The following is a 25,180-nucleotide window of genomic DNA, read 5'->3' as shown; positions in this document are numbered from 1 at the left end:
GGTGCACGGCTCGCGTTAGTTGGAAGGCACCGACATAGCTAACCCTTAGCTCTGGACAGAAAGAGGTGACCCCGGACGAGAATGGAATAAGTATGATCACGTTGATAGGGCAAGGAATGGGATTTCCGGGGTGGAGGATGTTTGCCGATATAAGGGACAGGGAGGGATGGGGGAAAAGAGAAGGATGATGTCGGATTGCTGAGGTAGGAGAGGAGAGGTGGGTTGCAGCACCGGGAATGAGAGGTGATATCTTGGCAGGGAAGGAGGTCGAACCGTCGTAGGCAGATGGGGACGGAGGACTCGAATGGTCAAAGGAGAGCCGGGGGCGCAAGGAGAGGACCAAGTTCAGCAGAATTCATGAGGGAGGGTGGCGAGGAATCTTCGAGGAAGGAAGCGAAAAACAGCGGCCGAGATCTCAGGCATATGGGATCGCACTCAATAGGGACTCGAAGTGGTGGTGCGTCGTAATTTTCTAAAACGAGGAGTCTCGACCTTGAAGAATCTCAACTTTATGAATGGAGCCGTGTGAAATTTCTTAGGCCGTGTGGTGAAAATAAATTTCAAGAATCATGAAGACCTGAAAAGGGAATAACGAGGAATTCCTAAATGCCTGTTAACGCGATACATTAACACGTACGAGTTAACATCTGTTAGCATGAACAATATTTGTGGACCGGAACGGAACATGTACGAATGTATGAACCAAATTGGAACAGGTTCAAATTTCTTTTCATCCATTCGCACAAGTTGGGTGGTTATATGGTGCATTTTCGTGTTCATTCACGCGTTCATACATCCAGACATCAACTCGACGACTTGGGTTAATGTAACGTGCAAACAAGGCTTAAGAAAGGTAAAAGAAAAGAGAATTCTTCTGAAAACCTTCACGTGAGGATAACATAGCTAAATAGCCCGCTCCGCAGGACATTAAGCTGTGATGAAGACATTCATGGATTCATGGTGGGAGAAGTAGGAGTGAAATTCGCATGAAAGATGCAAAACTCGAGATTTGTCGCTTGTCGAAAGATTGATCGCTACGGCCTCAAAGATGTAGAAAAGGAAGATACTCAAATGGCAGAATAAAATTCTCCCACAGTTCGTCTCCACCTTGCAAGTAAAAATTGTCCGTATGTTGGTGTGCGGGAAAGGGGGGGGGGGGTTTGGTCCCTGCGGTCCCCTTCCCGCACACCAACACAGTGACAATTTTTACTTGCAAGGTTGACGAATTGCGGGACAATTATACGACCATTTGAGAATCTTCATTTTCTACATCGCATGAAAGACGACGAAGAAAGTGAAAGAGAAGAAATACGAGCGAAAAAAATATGCGGATGAGAGAACTGAGAGGCGAGTTGGGTCAACACAATCCCACAACTGTTGACAACTAGGGGCTACTCTGCATTTCAGAATGAAAATGACCACATTCGGAGAGCTTTTGAATACTCAAATGAACTGTTCAATGAATCATTCATTGCTCGAGGCTAAATCGATGACTCAATGGAAATGAACTGTACCCGTGGAAGTGAATTGTTTACGAGAGCCGTTACTCGAGCGCAGAATGCGGTCACTCCTTGAGCTTCCAAACAATGCCCGAGTTTGGCAAAATTCATGACGCCATCGGATTTTGAGCCCGCATTCGAAAATGCAGAACAACCCCTACGTTGACGATGTAAATAACGCCTTCTTTTTAGCTCCACACCTTCGGCAAAAATTTCTAAGCAGTACAGTCTATAGATGCGTAGCAAGATGAGAAGTAACATTTACTTAGGGCCAGTTGACATAGGAGACTTACTGCAATAGACGCAAAGGAGAGGGAGACTTAACAAGGTACTGAAGCAAATAATCCACTTTCACATGAAATGCAAGACATAAAAATGTATTACTCGATAACGTGATGCATCCTAAACCTTAAGTATGTCGACGGAGCACTCAAATGAGAGATGGATGGATCACGTGCTTAGCGGCAGATCACAACCATGCAATGTGCAGTGAGAATGTTTTATGAGAGGTGGTAAAGGCAGTTATTAGTTTAATTGCTTCTAGTAAATTGATGTAGCGTTTCAGAACACGAGTTGCTAGGTTTGCGATCCCCCAAAAGACCCGTAGAAAATCGAACGCAGCGAATACAAGGTTTTGAAAACCTCTAACGTTTTTCCACATTGCACATGGTATCATGTGGACTTTACGACCATTTCATTTGAAGATGGGCAAAAAAAGAATCACGTTTGAGCATTAGAAGGTATTACCCAACATATTACTGATCTATGGGATGCATACATTCAGTTAAATGAAAACTACAGATTTTTCAAAAATTAAATATTTCTTGGCGCAATGCCCAACAAACTATACGTAGCGGTGCGGTTTCGTTCAAAACGAAATTCTATGACCAGAAATATCTGTAGGTCAAGCCAAATGCATGATTCCACCCACACATAATGAAAAAACATTGAAATAAAATTGATGGATGCCCACCCCAGGAAAACTGAACCAGATAACATCAAATTGCGAATGTATCAACAACAAATTCCAAACATCTTTGTGATGTATAATCATGAGCCATCAGTCTAATTCGCATTCAGACTGATGAATAGTCACCTTTTCCGCCAATAAGGACTTGCACATCTACACCATGGAATGCAGAGCAAATATAAATGAAAACATGTAAGCGTCGTATCGCTGAGCGCAAACGACAAAACTTAGCGCTGATAAACTAAATCAATAATTTAATCATAGTCTGATTGATATGAGATTATTCCCATTTTCGCAACCAATAAAATAAATTGCACTTATATAATATAATAGTTAATGCATGATTATTTACAATTTTTTTGTATTTCAACGACTGCATGATTGGTGTTCCTGCATTGAAATGTCACTCGAAAAATAAATAAAACATATCAACGTATATTTCAAGCGTGTCTAACATCAAGTCCACGTTACAATAAAAGGGTTTAGGTCGTGTCTAGGCTGAAATACTTGCCTTCTCGATATAATCCCGCATAACCTCACAATCAGACCTTGAACTTGAATTGAAAACAAGCCGACAAATCCGATTCAAGCTATGACGATCACTTTGACATCCCAACCACTTTAGAATTACCTCCGAAGATAAGCAAAAGGATTACCAGAGAAGTTGAGGACAGGGAAAGACACTTTCAGGGACGTTAACAGCAAACACGGATGGAAAACCTAATGGCTGTGGGGTGTCACATGGCTAAGGAGACTTTTTACTAGCCTTCCTCGGTGAACGACCGGCGTTCTCACGGGGTAGCCGCACGCCTGGAGCAGCGTGGCCGCAAAAAGATTCCAATCATGCGATGGAGGCCAGTCTACTTAGAAGTGCCTTATTACGCGACTCCAATGAGCATTCTTAGAACTATCTATTGCCCATAATATCCTTGCACCCAAAACGGTTCTCGGAGATACCCACCGCATTAAAAAAATTGATGGCTCCTGAAATTCGATCAAGAAAACTCACCCCATAAAAAAAAAAACGCTAGCGCACTCCCTTAATAGCGGTAACATCTTCCTTAAATTAATGGACGCGAACAGAAATGATTCATTAAAAATGACGACACGTGCTTTGATCAAATGATTCTCTCCATAACATAAAATGATGCATAACTGTTCATTTTACATTTCACGGCGTAAATTGAAGGCTTTTCAGCGATTGGGCTGATCTCTGAACCGTAATAAAGATGAAACTTGTCCAATAAAGAGATGAAGGCTGAACAAGAAAAATTATGGTGACGTTTGCAATAAAGTATCCACCTGGATGGCCGATTTGAGATTATTCATAATGGAACTGCAACGAATTTTGCGGCTCTCATTATATACCATGAACACCGAACAGCCTTGGCGGTACCAATCATAAGAGACAACGAAAACATATTGCCAACGGAAAACTTAATGAACGAGGAAATAGTGGTATTCAAAAGGAATGATAACCTCATGAATAGACTAAGCATACACGTCATATAAATGGAAATGATTGTCACCGACTCCGGCGTTATTTAAAGAAAATGATTGCTGTTGAATTTTGCTACTACAATCATTCCTACGAAAATACTTTAATACTTTATAAAAAAAGGATAGCGGAATATTAATTCATCCGTTTCACAAATGTTTACGTTTGTATCTTTGCAGGGTTTTTATTTTTATCAGGTAAAAAATGGCTGTAAATTAAAAAAACAGTTCCCTCTTTCCCCGCTAGAATTATAGATTACATGAGAAAGATTAAGGAATAATACAACGTACCGTGAGAAACATATCCAATTTTTCTGAGGCGCAAAAATATAAATACGCCGTTAAATATGACTTCAAATTCCTCGGTGCAAATGTTAGATTTATTCTGCATCAAACCAAAACGTTATCATTAAATGCATAAAAGTAGACGTCGATATTCAAACTTAAGTGCACTAAATTCATTTTTATTCAAACCAAAAGTATGGATCACATAGGAAAGATAAGGAAATAATACAACGAACTGCGAGAAAAATATCCAATGTTTCTGTAGCGAAAAAATATAAATACGTTTTTTCTTAGCCCAACAATTAAAAACAACAATACGACAACTTCAAATTCCTCGGTAAAAATTTTAGATTTATTTTGCATCAAAACAAAATGTGGCCATTGAATTCCCAAAAGTAGACGTCGATAATTAAAGTTAAATGCATTAAAATCATTTTTATTCAACCCCAAAGTCAAAGTTTTACTTAAGCAAAAGTTGGAATTTTGACCCAGAGAGCTTGAGGGTCATCATCCCTGATTCGTGAGTCACGGCTTTTCGGAGAGAATCGTTCGAATGAAAATGAATTCACACAAAATAGGAGGTGAGAACTCGGCCGTTTTCGACGAAGTTAACACTGAGGGAAAGGCGACTATGATCACGAAGACACTAATGGCGGGAAGACACCTGATTGGCTCGATGGTAGATGGGAGGTGAACTACGCGAAATTGCGAGTTAGGCGCAAGAGAAATGGGCTTCAATTCACTACGGCGCTAACGAGAATTTCATGACAGCGGATGATGGAACGGCACAGGCCAATATAACATATATACATCACACATTCGAGACCGCTACGAATTTACCGAAAAAATTACGATTTCATGAGTTTTTCAGGCCCATTTTTTTCGCACGCCTCGATGGTCACGGTTGAGAAGAAAATAGAAGGGAATTTCTACGCGAAAATTTCTAGGCAAGATTGACATTTCCTCACAAAACAAACTTCTTAAGAAAAGAATTTTGGGCTTTCCCGAACTGTGGAGATCTACAGTAAATGCATAATGTCAATCTCCAAAAAAATAAAAGGCGTCAATAAGTACGATTGTAGTATATGGCAATATTAATATATCACCAAAGAGAAATATAATTTTCCATGATCTCAATCCTAATACAAAGCGATCATACTGAAATCCTAATCCCACAAAAGACACGAAGAAAACATTACAAACAGATATGTTCAGACCCATGCCACCTCAACATCACATTCAATTAGACGGAGAGATATTAACATCAATGATATGGAAGTAATTTCCTTACGTCCCTAAATCCACATATAATGACAGTTTAATAAATTTGTGTCGCCAACTTATCACTTGAGTGGTTGGTCTAAGTTTCATTTATATCAATGACACTTATCTTTTAATGAGGCGTCTCTTCTCTCTTAGTCAAAGAGTAGGAGAGAAGATAAGAATCATGAAAACCTTGATATAAAGAAGGAACAACCATATAGGCCACATTTTGAGAGATGGTAGCCTAATGAAGACAATCGTTGAGGGACAAGTAGATAACAAAAACGGAAAAGAAAGACCTCGAATGAAATATATGGAACAAGTAAATGATATATAAGGGAAGAAGTAAGTAGGTTTGAAAAGATTAGCTGATAGGATAACCTGCGTCAAACCAATCACAGGATTGCTGACCACCGATGATGATAAATAACACATTATAAGTGTAACGATTCTTCTCCGAATGAAAAAAAACTTAACATTTTTAGCCACTCTAAAGTCATTTCAACCACTTTACCTCAAGTAAGGTCAGATTTAAAAGTGCAATCACACCTTCCCGAAGCGTACCATTCTTACACAATACACGGGAGACTTCGATCCCGCCGCTCAAGCAGGGGCAGCCGCAAGAATTCACATCAGAGCGGCACAATTTTTTCCTGCGTCTCCCGAGGGAGGACTTATGAGGAAACGGAATACGGAGAGAGATGGGGAATAACTCGAGAAAGAAATGGAGAGGACGAGATGGATGGCATTATGACGCGTGGAAGAAGAGGAGGAGGTAAAAAAAACACAAGTGGTTCCGAGGCGGAAAGTGAGCGGACGCATATAACTGTCGGGATTCCTCTCTCGAAAAATAATTGAGCATTCCGGATAGGCTGCAAAGCGAGACGGGGCATCCGCAAAGACGTCTCCTAGTCGGAGCGCGACTCTCCTCCGCCGCGGGCGCCACTCAGTGCATTCCCGCGATTCCCGTGCTCCCCTCTCCATACCTATCCGCTCACACGCCCCTCTCCCTCCACCTCATATTCCTCATCCGAGATGGACGGCCGCGATAGCCTGGCGAGCGGCTGTGCTCGTCCGATGCAACGAAGGTCAAGGGCTCGAGCCTTGCCCCCGACAAAGAGAGAGATAGAAAACATCACCTGCTCCAAATGAGTGCGCGCGCGACCTGTATCGCCAGTCTGCTTCGGATCGTACGTGCAGTGGTAGGCATACTAGCAAGGGGACTGTATAGAGGAGGCCCAATTCCATCCCATAGAAGGGTGATTTATTTTGCCACTTCGGTCGCATTTTAATCGGTTTTCAAAAATGTACGCGGCGCGGTGATGAGTGCAATGCGATCCGATTTTTTTTTCAATATTTTGCAGCGCAATGTTTGTAATTGCACGGTATAGCATTGAAAATTTATGAATTTGATACATCACATCATATGTATAAAAATTTCGGTTAAACCCGATAATTATACCCTATTTCCCCGTGAAACTCGGATCACTTTGTCCGTCAGCGACGCGAGTGTCGACTTTTGTAAACCCATTTAAATGTGCGCAGGTTGACAACACATTTAGAGGCCGACTTGACGATCCTCTTTTGTAATATTCGTGCCTCCGACAAAGAGAAAGAGAGAACATCACGTCCTCCAAATGAGTACGTACGCGACCTGTATTGCCAGTCTACTTCGGATCGTACGGACAGTAGTAGGCATACCCGATTCGATTGCACGGTCATAAGTATGACGAGCTCATAAATACTCCTGTGTTTCGCTACATTAATGCCTCCAAAACGAATCGACCCATTAACCCCCGCGCCGTTTATTCTTGAAGAATTACACGTTCACAACTTACACTTTGATCTTGACGTAATCAGGGAGCACATACCCTTTTCAATATTAGTCTATACCTCAAATTTGAAAAATTTACCTCATTTTTTTCTCATGTATAATTTATAATTTTAGAACAGGAAAATGTTGACGAAGATCAACTATACAAAAATGAAAATTTCAAAATGATAGCGTAACTTCTTAATGATTGATCGGTCACGAAATAAGGAAAAATACCGAGCGGGAGGAAAGCATCCTCTTAAGACATTGGTATACTAACGGTACGTAAAACATTTCACGAAATTATATCTCTTTACACATGCATAATCATTCTGTGGAGCGAAAACCCTAACACATACATAGAAGTTGGACCTATGCCGAGCAATTACAATGGCCCCCGCGAAATTGCTCTTCTTCCCTCCATACGACCAGAGCTTCCTGGCGTAGGTACCCGAAATTTTCGCCCTGTTAGATAAGCATACTCGAAGCACTCCCCATCATCAAAAATGGATAACAAACTAGCGTGGAATAACCCGTACAAATATTGAACCCTTCCGTAAGTCCTCCCTGCCCATTCCCTCTGCTTCCCCCTTGGGCACCTCTCGGCGTCAGCCCCCCATCATGCACCTCGCCACTCCACGCATACCTCATCACCGACAAGACGCCCGCGGGCGGATGAAAAATGGAGACGCCTTGTTCCGGACGATGGGATATGCGAAGGGAATGGGGAAGGAGGGAGGAAGGAATCGGGGGTTGGCTTCAAGATGGAAAGCGAAAGAGGGAGCCATTTTTTTAGAGGGGAAGGATATCATCAGTCCCGGGGACTGTTGGCAGGGGGTGCCACGGAAATAAGGCAAGCGAGACAAATGAACGCGGCGGATATGAGACCACCCACCCTTCATCCGAGGGGATGATGGGAACGGGGCCGATCGCCAGGCCAGAGAGTGTCAGAAGAGGATTTTGCAGATGGAGAGCGGGAGTAGGGGGGAAGGGGTTTGAAAACAAGACGAAAGGGCGTTGCCAGGGTGATGAAGATAGACGCGCCAGAATGTTAGAAGGCGCTCACGGACAGCGAGAGAATAATAGAATCCCATAAAGAGAAACAATTATGAAGGCTGACTTTGACTCGAAAATGTTGATTAATTTTAAACTTTCGGCGACAACTGTTTGTGCACGAGGCAAATAAGTTTCCGGAGGCATATTGAAAAGCCGAAATGTTCGCGAAATATTTATGCAGGGCTCGTTTATTATCTGCGATAATAATATACACGCACTCATTCCTCTCATGTGGAGGATGGATCAAAGGATAAGTGATTGTCAATGTTCAAATTCTGAGTATTACGATATAAAGAAATACGTGATTTTTTAGCATAGCTTAAGCTCCATCCTTATCATTTTTCTTGATCTTTTGCTCCAAAATATTAATAAATTAATTACAATCACATTATTTTTCATGATATTATTTCATAGTTCTACAGAAAACGAATTAGCTTTGCCAGAAATGTTGTAGGATACATAATTTTTGTAAAGTTTAATCACGCACACAACGAAAAACTTCAGCAGAATTACGATAAAAAATCTATGTTGAATTCCAGAAAATAAAGCCAGGAACATTAGCAAAACGCAGTCATTCGCCGACTGGTCACGCCACTGGATACATTTTATTCATAAACACAATTGGAAAACTACGATAAAAAACGAAGTTTTATTCCAGAAAAAATGCTCAGCCTCCAAAAATTCACAAGGTGCATATTACAAAAAAATAAAACACGTAAAAATGATTCCTTAGCTAGTTAAATTTGTTGTATACAGTAATTAGAAATTTTCTTTATTTGGAGTTTGCTTAGATTGAGAAGTTGTCGGCTACCATGAGGAGCGATCGGGAGGATGAGGAAATTTCCGCGTAACGGCGAGATTGAGTGAAAGAGTCGTGTTTCTAGCTTCTTTTTCGCCTTTCCCGTCCACTCAGGAAATGATTACCTTTTTAGTGCGCCTTTCCACTAACGAGCCATCAACTTTCTTCCTTACAGCTGCGCTTCCATTGAATCCTGTCACCCGGAACCTGAAGGCATCCGCTTTCGCCCTTCGAGCGAGTACGGAATCTGGATTAGTCCGATATTCCCGCGGTAGCCTTGAAAAAAAAACGAAATGCTGCCCCGGTATTACATAATTACGGCAATTCAGTAACATCCTCCGAGTGTTTACATTTCGTGACGAAATGCGGTGGATCAGAGAGAGCACTCACACAAACCATCCAATAGACGACGTGAAGGTATCCAGCTATCACTCACAACTTTCACACCCGCAGGGCACTGAGTACACCGAACTAGTCATTGATTATTATCAATTAAATCATTCAAACGAATCACGAATGAAATGCTTACTAGCCCAAGGAAATCGGGAAATGATATTTCTGGCTTGTGCACCCAATGGAACCAGTGAGCTGATGAACTACCCCAAAAACATTACCCTCGCGTTCATCACTAAGGGAATGGAAAATTACACTGAAAAGTAATGACAAATCCAATTGGATGCATTGAAAATGATGAAATCCTATTTTCAAAGAATTTTAGACATTTTTTGGAAATTTGAATATCCCTATTGAACATGCTGGTTATATAAGTGCATAATCAGGCAATGGATAATAGTCTTTAAATTCTTGAAAAACTGGGTGATTCCCCATTCTAAGTGCCATCTCCAAAATAAACTGGTGGCTACAGGATAACTTCCCCGTCGACCAATGCAGAATGCAGGGATTCGAGTCCCACGTATTACAACATCCTAAAGCAAGGAAGCTGGTCCACTGCTAATTCTTAAATATCCACTGACCTAGAAGGCGAAGATTTTCCACGGTTAATTCATAAAAAATTTTAAAAGCAATAATTTTAAGCAATGGGTAATGTTAATTAATCAGTGAACACCCCGATTCATACATCGAGTGTGGCGAGAAGATTGCCCATACGGCAGTATTCTGCCACTACGACAGAAATTAAAACTATACTTTATATCTATAAAAATATTTTAACTATAACGATTTCAAGGCTTTTAATAAATCGTAAATTTTTACTGTTCCCATAAACAATAGCGTCATTGCGACTTTGAGCGTTATTAAAATTGGCGCGAAAATGTCGCAAAATTGATCATTCACGCGTTCTTCATTATATTCTCTCTAAACTTTTTACATTCCCACCCCGCTTTTCATATCTACACCGTAAATTGAGAAGTGCATAAAGAAATAATTGATGCGTTAAGAGCACGTTCCAGTAATGGGAGGATGGTAGGAGAGAAAGAGGGAATCCATCGGAATGGAGAAAGGACTAATAAGGAGAGACTAGGTTGCCGACGACGAGCCGGGAGGGAGGGAAAGAGGGAGGTTAAATAAAAATGAACGCATTTCCATTTCCAGTTCCCATAACACGGCAACGACCCCTCTTCCTTCCTTCCTCGCATGAGAGGAATACACAGCCGGATGGCCTCGTTGAGCCAATGAAAAAGAAAGAAAAACATAGCGAGAGACATTGAGCGAAAAGGCAAGGAAAGAAACTGGAGGCATGTCCGAATTCGCCAATTAAGTTACGCACAGGATCCCTTCTCAGGAAAGGAGCCAAACCCTAAGGTTTACAGACTTAATACACAACATCTGTAAAATAACTTGAGATTTAACACATAAAAACTTTGTCCACCCAACAATTAGACGTTCAGTGTGTTCTTTGAAGGAACCATCCTAGATACCGCTGCATTAATCACAGGATGTATCTCTTGAGAGATTTTCAAATAATAGAAGGGTATTTACAAAATGGCACTCCACGGCAAAAATTACCATGGAATATGATAAAAATAGTTTTGATGAAAACATTTTCTTATGAAGAAAAGGAGATATCTCATTCTTCAATAAAGGTAGCTCATACTCGAGTTTCAACCTACAATGACATTACTGACCAACAGTTTAGCTTAAAATGACTGAAGGCAGTCGTGTGTAAGTCAAATAAGGTAGATAATACCCCATAAGAGGCTTCTAATATCGCTGAATAATATATCGATGTGGTTTCTAGCAATAATTTTACAGAATCCTCGAATAAGTACTCGATGTTTTTCGTTTAAGTTGCAGGAATAAAAATATAATATAAATTACAGAAACAGTTTACACCCGAAATATTATTTGGAGTAGATAGCTACAAATATTTTTTTTCGTGATACAATAATTTATGGCATCTGAAATAAAAAAATAAATCCACGCTCCATATTCGATGATCTTTCTAATAAGCTCTGGTAATCTCTCAAGAAAGTAGGTTTCGCACAATTTAAGTGCCTGTGAGAAAAATTTCTCACACCTTCTCTGGCGAGCGATGTCTTACAAGGATCGAAGCTTTCCCACCATAGCTACGAAGCCTTTCCGAATCAGCTGCCCACCACCTCCACAACAACTCTCTGAAAGGTCTATTCGCACTTCGTAGAATTTTCATTACCACTTCCGGAAATCTTCCCCCTTCCACTTATCTCCCCCCCCCCTCGAGTGTGAGCGTTGAACTTGAGATCGCAGGTGGTGGCAACAGCATGCAGTGTGGGGCGAGCGTAGCAGCAGCCGGGGATGAAGCATGGGCCGAGAAGGGGCGAGATATCGCTCGAGTTCAGCGGGCTGCGATCCCGGATTTCCACCCCTTACCGTCACCCGACCACCCCCTATCAACCCTCCACCATGCCTCAATTATCCCACGACAACGATGCTGGAAATAGTTCGCGCGGTAATCTTTCTCAAACACCCCCTCAGCTTTCGTCTCGATGAAACAACACTACACACCAAAATTTCGTTATTTCCATGCGATAACGCATTTGTGAAGTTTGCGACAGCGATATGCATAATTTTATACGCACGTTCACGATGCAAACGATAGAGATATAATTCATTTTTTGATTGCATTTATCATAAATTTGACTACTCCGGCTCTGCATTGTTGAATTTCTGCATTTAAATCGTACTGATATTTTTAAAGTTCCCACACAATTTAAAAATTGGTTTTCATGTACTTGAGATTTCATCTTTACTATAGTACGAGCTGCATTGAAATCATTTTTAACACACCACATTTTATAATGTAATAAGCTTATCATCTTTACTTTACACATATTTTGCACTTCCAAAACATGGCTAGCGATTGGTACATCTATACAAATATGACCAGCTGTTATTTTAAGTGGAAGCTGTTCAGTTATCTTAGAGAACTGGGATCCCATCTGTATTTTCAACTAATTAAAAGACCATTATATAACAAATCATTAAATGAATTAATAATTTGTAACAAGCAGATTACGTTTTGAATCTATCGCGGCATCACCGCAAGTTCTCAACACTAAATGAGCAAGACTCTTTTTACCATGATAGATAATGGTCATTGCCGTTTTCTGCTAGCTCCTTGGTTTAAGCCATCAAGAAAGGCGACATTCCTTCGCGAGCGAAAATCGTGCACGTCAGAAGTAAAAGTAAAACTCGACACCCGGTGACAAGTTCATTTTCCCAGGCGCAGATGAATGAGTGCCAACGAAGCAATCACGACATGGGCAAGAGATTACCTTGGTATTGCCCATTCAACAGTAGCTCATACAAATTATCAAAACTCTCCATATTTGGTCACGATCATCCTGAATGTAATAGATATTAAATGATAAGGGTTTAATTCCATGATACATTTTAGAAGAGAATGGACGTCCGACCTTCTATTAACAAAATATAACACTACCACATAATTTTTTCTGTGGAACCATCCTGCTCATTCTATCTCAGAAACTCGGATAGTACTTTACGTCATTGCCTGGGTATCTGAAACCAACTCCATTTATTTTCACTGTGAATTAACAGGCACGTGTTTCGCACAACAAGGAAGCGAGTAAAAAAAAGATGAGTAAAAACAACTTGAGATACAGATAAGATGATAAGTAAGGTTCGCAGAGTATAAATAGGGGATTAAAAGGAAAAAGTATACCATTGATAGTGCGGCATCTTTTTTTACTCACACAATATTTTCGCACAAATTCTGCCTTTTTATGTTTTTACTTGTAAAGTTCTCTACGTAACAATCTGATCAATCTACTCTTTCTCGAAAGGCAGAAGCGTCATTGTTGGTAGGAATAATCATGTGACTTATTTTCAGATCGTCAAGGATCGATATTATGCCTCCAATCGGAATTTTATAGAATAGACTAATTAATCTTGAAATGTGCTCATATATAAAGATGGTTCTTCTAACTTAAAGACAACTTTAAACGATTGGCATGTGGAATTGAAAACCAAAAGTGAGGTCCAAACGCTTCAAATCTCCAACTAATAGGGGAGCAATGAGGATTCGAACAACTTGGAGAGACGAGTTATTTCCAGCTTGCTGAAGAATAGAAGCTCAGATGGAACTAATAATGAAATACACTTTGTTACTTCCACAAAATTCACAGTTTCTATTCTTTATCACCGGTTTCGGCTATTATACCATTTTCAAATACTCAAGTTTTAATTTTTTCAAGTATTTGAAAATGGTGTAATAGCCGAAACCGGTAATAAAAAATAGAAACTCTGTGAATTTTGTGGAAGTAACAAAGAGTATTTCATTATTAATATGAAGCCCTTCCACCATGTAAAGGCTTCAAGTTTCGATTTAATTCAGATGGTACATAAAGATGGTGTTTCTAACTTAAAGACAGTGTTTAATGATTGGCAAGATGAATTACATCACAACAAATGACGTCCAAACGCTGCCTATCTCCAACCAACTGGGGACCGGCGACGAGTCAAACCGCTCGGAGAGGCGAGTTGTTTCCAGCTCGCCGAGGAATAGCAGTTCAAGAGCCAAAAGAAGCCGTGGACCCCTTCGTCCAACACGTGCGACTCAAAAGGGATGCTGGCGGTCAACGGGACAAGAGCGGGGACCCAAGCCGGTATTGCCAGAGGCTCTCACCGCGATCTATAGGAACGCGCGTACTCTTCGAGGAGCTGTTTATTGATTATAAGAAATCGCCCAGGCGCAGATAATCACCGGGCAAATTTAACAGCCGCCTTCATTCCGCTAAAATCGCTGCTTTGAAAGTAGGCCAGTCAATTACAGGACATAAAACGTTTCAATTTTTCGGGGAAGAAAACTGTCATAATCTAAATGTTCGACAACTATCGGCATCATCATTTCCCTTTCCACAAAAGGCTCAGTAAATTGGGAATTAGTGACGGCCACACAAGAAGGCAAAATTATTGGAGATTTTATAAGAGTCCATCTCATGATTGCTCAGCTTAACGTATTTTCAATCAGTCCGGAAAATCCCATGTTTTTGACGGGCTACTCAAGCGGATATGGTTTCGGAATGCGGTTCTCGGACACCACAGCAGCAGAATCTGAAATCAATTATCGCTGTTTCATAGTTAGACGAACATATCCTCGACTGAACCGCCTTCGATGTAACACTCTTAAGGTAAATCATTTACAAGAAAAAAATCTAGTTCACATTCTTAATTTTTATTAACATAATACAATATCCTCATTTTGATGGTCTTAGAATAATTGAAAGAAGGTAAATAGCGATTGATATTCTCACAAAATATAGAACCAAATCACTATAAGGTACAGGAGCTACTTAGCATAACAGAAAAAAGGGTATATCGTGCCAAAAAAATTCCAATGGCATAACCTGATTACACAATTTTGCGGTATCTCTCCTGAGCAGTGGTAATCACGAAATACGAATTACATATTTCTCTTCTTCATCGATTCTTGGATTATATTTTCTCCCGGCCAGTTATCATCATAACTGTCAGAATATTGGAAGACATGAAGCAATAAAAACTTTATTCTCTGATCCCCATACTGCCGAAGTCTGTTCCTTAGCACGAGAGCGGTGCGTGGAAATACTACGATCTTACGCAATTAAAGGCGAAACTGCAGGAAATATGTCCACCTAAAGATGACGTTTCGAGCTGAATGAGATTTTTAAAAACTAGCAGTTGAACCGTCTCAAACATTGGGTTAGTCCCCTGTCCTAACATACTTTTTGAGAAAAATGCCAAAGAAGAATTTTTTCATTCTTAAAAAGATCCGCTGTACGACATTTCTTAATAACCAGATATGGCACATGGTTAAAACTGATGAATGCTTTCTGCTTTTTCCCACATTATTATGACCACGAAAATGTTTTTTTTTAATGGCGCAACCGTAAATACACCTGAAACATTATGAAAAGGACTCGAGCTTCAAATCTGCTATCTTATGTTCCAGTAGACCTGCTGAACAGGGAACCGATGGAGGCACGGAGAAAAACCAAAACTTCTAAGTAACTCACGATTACTGAGAAAGGTCTCCGGGAATTGAGCCATAAAAAGCATAGTTAAATAGCCGTAAGAGTTCTGTCTGTCGGCGAAAAGGGGTTCGTCGCCCGATGGAAAAAAAGACCAAGAGGAGAAGGAGGAAAGAAGAAGTCAAGAGAGAGGAGGGAGGAGATCATCGGAGCGGTCCGATCTCGGGCGATAGATAACGTTCCCTTCTGCCCGATTGGGCGAAGCAGCGGTCATAAGGGAACGAGACGAAAGGGGCGGGGGATGGGCAGAGAGGAGAGTCAAGAGGTCAGGCGACTGAGAAAAGAAGCAGAGGAGGAAGGGGAGAGATGGAGGACGGGGATGATTACTGGGTCACCGGGCGGGAGAAAGAGAGGTGTAGTGGGCGTGCACAATGGGACAGCCCTCCACCCCGGGGCACGCATTCGAGACACACTGCCCACTCTTCGGGGTCGCCCGCCTTCAATTGAACTCTCTTGAGCGGCCGTTTTTCGCTCGCTAGGTCACAACATTCACGAATATTTTCCGCAGCTCACGAAAAGAGGTGAGGTGTCCACCATTGTCGAGCCGGACGCCGCTCAAATGAAAAAAAAAGAAAACTTGGTTCTCTCGCGTCTCAGTCGAAAGATGAGAAACTGGGAAAGACGTTGTTTCCCTAAACACACTCAATGTTGGTGTCTTGAATTCAAGGCAACATCTCCACATGTTTCTTGGCCTACCATCTGCCTCAGTATTTGCTGCTAGATATGGTGATTGTACCCACTGTCTAAACATTCCGCAGCAGGGAGAGAAGAGAAGAAAAATTTCTAACTTCCATGTAGCAAATTTCTACCGATCTATCCTCTTTCCTTCTTTTGCACATTTTACTGGTCTTATCTATTTACTGCTCCCATCATCACAAAAATCTGGTCCAGTGGCTTGCATACTTTTAGTATTGTTGATCTCCATGATTGTATTGATTTGAAGTCGTTTAGGCCTTTTGCAATGGCTATAAATTGTAGGAAAAAAATTGAGTGCTAAGAATAGAAATATTCAAATAATTTTTTTTTAATTGCTATAATCACAAAAAAAAACAGGAAGTAACAAATACCCGCCAGGAAATGGGGTACACTGAGATAAGATCAAATTATGAATCATACGAGCTTGAATTTTCATGCACCAATCGTTTCAGATCTTTATGACAGAGCGACATTTAAAACAATGAACACAAGAGAAAGAGTTGCACACAAAGCCGGTTATTGTCATATTCCCGATAACTTCCTGGAAAAAAATCTATTTCCGAGAAGGAATTCAAAATGAGTCATCGTTTCCCTAAAACATGGAAGACGCCATTCCAACTCCCGATGAACTTGGCAGAAGATTGTTCGTGAATGACGCACTAGTTTTCTGCAGCTTCTGAGGAAAAGTTCTCAGAAGTGCATCGTGGATAATTCGCCTCAGGGGCCATCGACTCCATAGGTTCAAGTTAGCGACAGGAGTGAAGTTTTTACTGCAGACTGTACTTCGACTTGCGCTACGACAGCAGTTCGTGCATAACCATGAGGCGTCTTCCCCAAGAGGATCAACCACTCTTCTACGAAAAGCGTCTTCCTCCTTTCCAAGCATATTCGATTGGCAGAAAAAATTAACTTTGGCGCCATTTTCTCTCATTTTCTCTCATTATGATTTAATTTTGAAGAAGTTTATTTAAATGTCGTGCTTATGATTTTTTGAGCGAAAAGTTTGAATGTTATCACAGACATCTATGATTACCACCACTGGTTCGGATCGACAAGATTGAATGATAAACGTCGATCCCATAAGTTTTGAAAGTCGGTTGCTCTTACTATCCACATACGTTTTCCGAGCGGAAAGAAACAAAGTACTTGAAATGTAAGGGTTATGTATGGGTCACCATAAAAAATCTAATTATAACGCACATTTCTATTCCTCATGGTGGAAAGGAAGCATTGGATTGGAATCACGGAAATAGTACCTGAAAATAAGAGTGTCGGCAGTGGAACTCAAAGGATCAGATATTTGTACAATTAGAAAAGCTTACCACGAAAAGACTTGAAGCCTTCGAACGCTGGTGCTAATAACAGGTTTTGAAGAAAAAATGGACAGATAGGGCGAGGAACTAGGAGGTGTTCCGAATAACAGGAAAAAATAGAGAGCTGTGGAGCCCCAAACGGCAGAGTGGACAGGCCAAGTAATAAGAAAATTACGTAAGGATTATTGAAGAGGAAATAAATATTTGAATATATGAATATTTGAATTTGAATATTTAAAGGAAAAGTCCCGCAGGAAGACGTGGAGATAAGAACTTGAGGCAGTTAAACAAGAACACAAAAAAGAAGAAAGTGAAATAACTGAAGGAACTCGCTTGGAAAAAGGAGACATGTGTGGATGAAGTACTTACAGCAATACTAATTCTTTAATACTATAATCATTTGAAACGTAATTTGAATTAGTTACACAGGCTAAGGCAACTGAAGTCTGCCTTCCCATGGCTGGCCATATCTTTACTGCGGAATGAAAATGAATTTTTCTTCGGACCTAAATCGAAACATAAGCCTCCACTTCATTTCTCGGTTCATGAACCCTTTTTCCGACAGGGAGGCGCGACGCATATTATGCCGCTTCATTACGGTCGAAGGAAATGTCTAGGAATCGTTTCCAACTCCCCAACAACCGTTTCCGTGCCACTGAAAAACATCAAAATGTAAATAAGCCGCTTCTTAAAACATCTTCCGCGCATATTTTTAAGGCGTTGGACACCGCTACCTCAACAGATATTGCACACACGGATTGGGATCGCACGGAAAGAATGCTGATCGCACTGGACTTCCGAGTCGCGATTCATGGTCGCTATATAAAATCCTCCCTCCAAGTCCCCCGTGTGATACAACCAGGTGGAGTGACCACGACTACAGCCTTCTGAGTGAGTAGGTACGCTCTCATGGGCCATTCCCCCTTGCTTGACCCCTTCCGTGACCCCTTGCCCTCCTTGGACTTGTCCTCCGCAGTGCGATGCTTAATGTAGCGACTCCTGCGGCCGTCACCTGCTGCCCGTCCGCCACTCCGCGGCTTTGGCAGCGTTTACACACCTCTCCTCCGCGATCCCTGGACCTTGAGGGGAGAGGAGGTGTTTTATAACACCCAGCACGCTGACAGAACGCAGTCACATAAATCAGCTCTCGACCATCTGCGCGAACCGCTTCTATTTTTTTTTATCGCGGGGCGCCCCTTGCACCTCGACATACCGAAGGAAAGAAGGAGGGGGTACTGAGAAGCAGGAGGATATACAGACGGCGCGAGAGTAATTTTCCCCACGACGCATGATTTACTCGGGGTAAATTGCACACCTTCGGCGGGAACGCTCGTTAAATGTGGGTCATTCCTCTTTCCCCGCGGCCAAGTCGTCTCCTCCGCCGTCTCAACTTCGCACGATCTGAGGGGTCGGACAATATTGGCAGGGCCAAGAGGAATTTGGCCGGCCATCATTCGTTTATTCACGAACAGATGTTAATTTTTTCACCTATGAACGCGGAATAATTCTTGGCAAAAACCAAGAATGGGCGCAAGGATTATTCTACTTCTAAATAAAAATATATAAACCTTCGAGCACACTTCAGAGGCCCACAAACGATCGGTAAAGTTATTTTATTTTCCGAATAAAACTTAAAAATGCTAACTTTACAAATTACTTAACCAATCCTCGCAAGGGCTTTAATAGTAGCATAGGAGGAGAGAGTGGATGCACTAGAAATGTGGCGCTGCAGAAGAATGATGAAAGCTAAATGGGCCGAATGTGTCAGTAATGAGGGGGTGCTAAGAAAAGTAAGAGAAACGACAATTCCCAAGAATTCCTTAGGAGGATGATGGAATAACAGGAGGCATGGTGTAATTACGGCAATCGTCGAATGAAACGGGGACATAAGAACGAGAATGGAAGGCCTCAAATGAGTTTTATGCGAAGTTAACAAAAATATAAAAGACACGATACACGTACATATGAAAATATAATATGCGTTTTAGGAGATTTGAATGGAAAGCTAATCAGTGCTGAGTTACCCAAGTCTAAAGAAGAATGACGAATAGTAATGACTTTTCTATGCCAATTTAAACTAATATTTTGCAAGGCATTTTAAAAAAATACAACATTTATGATGCTATAATCCTGAAAACAACCGTGCGAGATGTACATCATACGAAGAAACCAGGAAAAGAGCAATCATCTCGAATTGAATAGTCCACGTTAGATCTAGATCTTCAAGTGAGAACTGATCAAGGCATAAAATGCTAGAACGGGGTTGATGTAGCGGAAGGCAGTGAATAAAATACTAAACATATCACGCGACGGGACGAATATAATTGTCGATGCATAATAAGGTCCACGATCCTATTCCAACTCAACCGGTTTCCAACTCTACAAGTGGAATCAAATCGAAGGATCATAGGAACGACACAGACGGAGGCCTAATCCACTGTCCGTTGAAGCTAAGCGCTTTACGCCGCGCTTCCAATTCTCGCCGTGAATAACGAGTTTCAACAAGTTGCCTTATAGGCTGAAAGCGGCAAAACACCCTTTGGGAGGGAAGAGATATAATCGCACTTGTCAGGGTGTTGTCTTCCCACCCATGAGTACCGGGACGCGACGACACAATGCGGAAGCAATGCAAAGCATCGTCTTTCATCCAGTTCCTCTCACACCGCGCGCCGCTTGCCAGCCGAGTCTCATGTCATTTCACGGCGTCCACTGTATTTTACAACGCTCGAGCGCCGTAAGACACGCAATTTATTACGCAACCCGATACTGGTCATAACTTCTGCCGGGGATTCATTGAAATAAGCGATCGATTTTCGGAAAAATATCTTTACTTCGATCCAAAATTATGCCTCAAATGATAAGGTATTATCTTTCCACATATTGACATGAAATTGGAAACGATGAAAACAACCTTATAAGGACAGATGGAAGGGAAGAAAGACATGGGACGGCCCCAAACATAGGACAGGTTATAAAGGATGTGAAAGAGAAGAAATACGTCGCTATGAAAAGGTTAGCGGATAGGAGAGAGAAATGGAGAACTTCGTCAAACCAATCTTAGGATTGCTGACTAATGATGATGATTTCTAAATATTTTCATATTTTTTAACAACCTTTATGAACCATAAGAGCTGTGCATCAATCGCTCGAGATCATTCTGAGCGAGAAAGGCGAGATTTAAGAGGTCTCTCTTGCGTACTTTTAAGTGCAAGAAGATGAGGAAAACTAACCATCGTATTGATGAGAGTAGATGACGATTTTTAGGATAGAAAATAACCCGGAAATATCTCCCACTTATAAAAATAACGGGTAACATCAACGCGAAATAGTATTCTCCTAGATTCCGTAAAAAATAATTTACCACTGCTAGCAGCAAAATGAATTCCGAGAGATAGTCCTAAGGGAGTTCCGCTGAGATCGATGAGGTATATTTTTCGAAGAAGGAAACATTCAAATTAGACGATAGGGCATGCACCTCGAATTAGACCGAAGTTATCGACGCCGCAGACACTCAAAATTCACGGTTATTCCGGCACAGTCTCCAATCTGGTCAAATTAGTTGTATCGGTCGCAACTCGAGAGCTGAAGCGTGCCATCACGTTTAGTGTCTCCACTGCATCCCAAAGTATCAAAATTGTTCGCGAACACTACATAACTAGAATTCCTCGAGGATATTTTTCCCGGCATTCTAGGAGGATGCATGGATGCAAAACATTCAGTTAAGGTGAATTCAATACGAATTAATGGTCATTATAATGCCATTTGACAAACCAGAGAGAACTTCACCCTAATACAGTATTTAGGAAAATAATTAAAGCAAAATTTTTTGGGCATTATAAGAAAATGAGGATGAGTAGCTTGAAACTTGTAACGAAAATGGAATTGCGTAAGTCAGTTTTTCGACGAACACCAAGCCATCTACAACAAAATCAGTACAATTGCTGGTATTTTACGGAAATCTGACCGAAACAAGGAATAAATTGCACAAATATTTACATGGCACTCAGTGAATGGACTAAAAAACTCCAAAACCAACTACAACTTAGCTTTAATAATTCAATGATAAGAATCAAACTAGCGACAAATTCCTGGTATTCTTGAAATAAAGATTTTAAGTGAGTCTTAGTTTTTGTCACCCACAATGTTAAACGAATAAAGTGTGAATGAGCTATTAATTTCGAGAAAAATTGCAGAACCATGAATCACACGCACCACCACCTGGAAACAACACAAAACATTTCGATCGGATTTTTTTTATTCCGAACTCGTCAGTAAACTGCCCACACGGACAATCCCCGTGCACACGGTGGGCGTTTACTTTGCTTGTGGCACAACAAATGTCCGTGATTCTGCAACGCGACTCACACTCAATACGGTCCCCATAACGGATCCTTTAGGTGCATTATGGGACGGGAAAAAGAAAGACGGCATGCGTGACGTTGACAAGCCAAGCATGGACGGGTTTAGAAGGAGGTCTCATCGGATATGGATCACGTCCGTCACCCCCACTGCATGTCCTCACCGGGAGCATCACGAGATCCGCATAATATTCCCTAAACAGGAGGCGCCATGACACCGTGAAACAAATCCTGAACCGCTTCCCTATGGAGAATGAAATCCATGCTTCCGTAAGAATTATCACAAATTATTTCCCTTACTGATCAGTTATGTCCGGTCAAGGATGTAGCCCGAAATTAGATCGGGGGAGGGGATTACGTAAGAGCCGAAATATTGAATAACTATTCCTTAGAATTTCAATAGTTGATATTTAATTGTTCAGTCGCATTTGTTATCTCCTCACTCCTTACGTTCACTGCCTACCTTGATATAAAAATTGTTTATTTGCCTGGGCCCCGAACAGAAATAAAGCGCACGAATACCTATTAGATTGAAAATCAAAATAATTAATCAAATAAATGCATCACATTAGTAATCACATCCCTTTAGAATATGAATTATACGCAGAGCAGTCCCTATGTGCAAGAATGACCCAGAGGCAGTCGATGAAGAGGAAAATTGTCAGCGGATGACTGAAGTCGCCTAACCCTCCCCTTCTGCGTGGCTTCCTTGGATACTAAACACAGCTAAGAAGATATGGTTATAGGACTAATGTAATTTCAAATTAAATCAATTCCCAACAACCAAAGCCAATTGAAGCGCGGTTTTCACATAATGGATGTACTGATATCAGTTTCCACATCCATCGCCAATTCCCTACTCATTGCAGTCACTGCGAAAAGTAAATGCGACGTCAGCATGACACAAGTAGACCGTTTGAACTTGTTTGGCATCGATCATCGCCAGGCGCGAATCCGTCACAACAAGGTCACGCCGAGTCACGGGTGAGGTTTAACCCGTTATTTTCCGCTACCCTAGGAATGAGAACATTCACTTTCGGGAATTTAGACGCAAAAGAACCATTGGAAGTAGATCACAGAACGAAACGGGTCCAAGAATCCTTTGTTTACGATTGCAGAAAGCCACGCGCCGCAGGCAAGAATGTAAGCTCTCGGAAAAAAAGATGATTTTATCCCAGCGCAGCATAACGACTCTGATCTCGTGGCTGGCTCCATTTAACAGTGACATCACGGCAGCATTCGAACCGTTGTTCTTGTTGGCAATGCTCTTGCCCTGAGGATGGCTAACAAGGGGTGACCAACTTGCTAAGGTACGGTATTTTTTTATGACGCGTTCATTAGAGAAACTCACAATTAGACAAGATAACTTCCGGTATCACAGAAAGGGGAGATTGTCGCAAGGGTGGATAACTGAGTCACGAACAGAAATAGCACGAGTCTTAAATGATAAAGATGGCGTTTCAAAAGTCTCAGAGGATACCGTAACCTCATTTTAAGGGTCAAAACATGATCCTCAACTCCTTCAACCTATTTCGCTGTATGGTCTATTAGAATAGGGGGAAGCCCTTGATTACGTTTAAGAGTTCACCATCATTCTACCAATATTATTTCATTTAGGGTTCCAGTAGCTAAAATAAAATTTTCGTTAAGCACATAGATTTGCCGAAACATGATTGAAAGCATAGTCGCCGGATATCTCACGACGCGGCATTACTATCTCTCTTAAGACCATACCCCTAGTCGTGCCACAGGAGTTCGAAAGGTAGGATAATTCATCATGGCTTCTTTTCCACTCATAATATTTTCTGTTTTTATTCTCTCCTTAAGTAAAGTTTTCCTGCGTTTCATCCCTTTTTCCAGAAATAGGGAGGGATGATTATTCCATTGTCATCGGTGAACCGTTTTGATTTTATTATGATTATCTCTCATTAAAAGCAGCACTGTTCGCCTTATAGAAGGAAAGTAAAGCAAGTTTTATCAATTATAAACTTTTTCGTAGTTTTTTTAAGAATAATGTGTTTGATCCTAAAAATGGAGGATAAGTATTCACAATTAAAAATTTGTAATTACAGGGAAATCAGAGACAAACTAAGCGTGAAACTTGGTACATACTTGAAAATAAAATATTATGAAAAAAAACAAAGATGAAATATCCTTGCACAAAAAATATTCCTTAAGTACGTTTGCATATCATTAAAATATTCTTACACGCATCCATTCCGACAAATTACAAGTTAATTCCTTAGAAATCCTGTTAACAAGAAAATTTGTCAATGTAGAGTAAGAGCTAATGAACATCGCAAAAAAACACTTATCACCCATCATTCAACGTTTTTGTAAAAGTTCTTGAAATAGTGCTTAAAACTGTAGAAAAAAATAAATTCCAAATTGAGCATGAAATTCATACCGCCACTTCTGGACTTAATTATGGATGAAGATACCTGGTCACAGGCATATCATTTGAGCTTACGATTCCCGTAGGTTATCTTTTACACCAGAGGTAACCAACCAATACCGCCCACGATGCATAATTACGATGCTGCTCCCTTTTTTCACCCCCTCTATCGGACAGTTTAAGAAGCGCCCACGCTCAAACAGCGAAAAGAAGTAGCCCTGCTCCGACTGCGGAACGGATTAAATCCCCCGCAAAAATCAGCATATATAACGGAAATCGAGGCCTTAGGAAGAAGAAGGATGCTCCCTGAAAGACGGACAGTCGGCTGTAACCCGCTGGCGTCATATGAAAGGCGGCGGATACAAATGTACTCCACGCAAAGAGAAGTCAAGGGTCCGCGTAGGCAGCCCGCCGCCGCACAAGGAGCACCGCCAACTTGATAAGCGGTCGAAGCGCTATTAATCTGACGTCTACCTTCTTTTTTTATCATACTCTCTTGCGAGAGATCGGATCGCCTCTTGGAGTTTGATACGCTCACCTCTTCTTCTCCGCCTCTGCCCACGCTACACCACCGGGAATACAAATTGGTTTCGCGTGCGACGTGCACGAATAATAAACAACCGGGAGAGAGAGACCTATGCTCACGTTTCGCCGGATGCGACTGCAAGCACGGCAATTATATTCGGTTGAGTGACCTGATGGGGAAGTTGCTGGGTAACCTTATTTGGGGTGGGGGTGGAGGACACTGCTCCGAACGCATGTATAG

General features: G+C 41.3%; 1 protein-coding gene across 1 annotated transcript in view; it reads right to left on the bottom strand.

Moving 5' to 3' along the window:
• The window catches only part of LOC124156371 (agrin), a 192,713-nt gene that overhangs the window by 155,630 nt on the left and 11,903 nt on the right, over positions 1–25,180 (bottom strand). The gene's annotated exons all lie outside the window — the stretch shown is intronic.

The sequence above is a fragment of the Ischnura elegans genome, chromosome 3 (genome assembly GCF_921293095.1).
Source record: "Ischnura elegans chromosome 3, ioIscEleg1.1, whole genome shotgun sequence".
NCBI classification, from domain to species: domain Eukaryota; kingdom Metazoa; phylum Arthropoda; class Insecta; order Odonata; family Coenagrionidae; genus Ischnura; species Ischnura elegans.
Note: the sequence above shows the minus strand (reverse complement) of the source record. Positions and strands in the feature narration are given on the sequence as shown.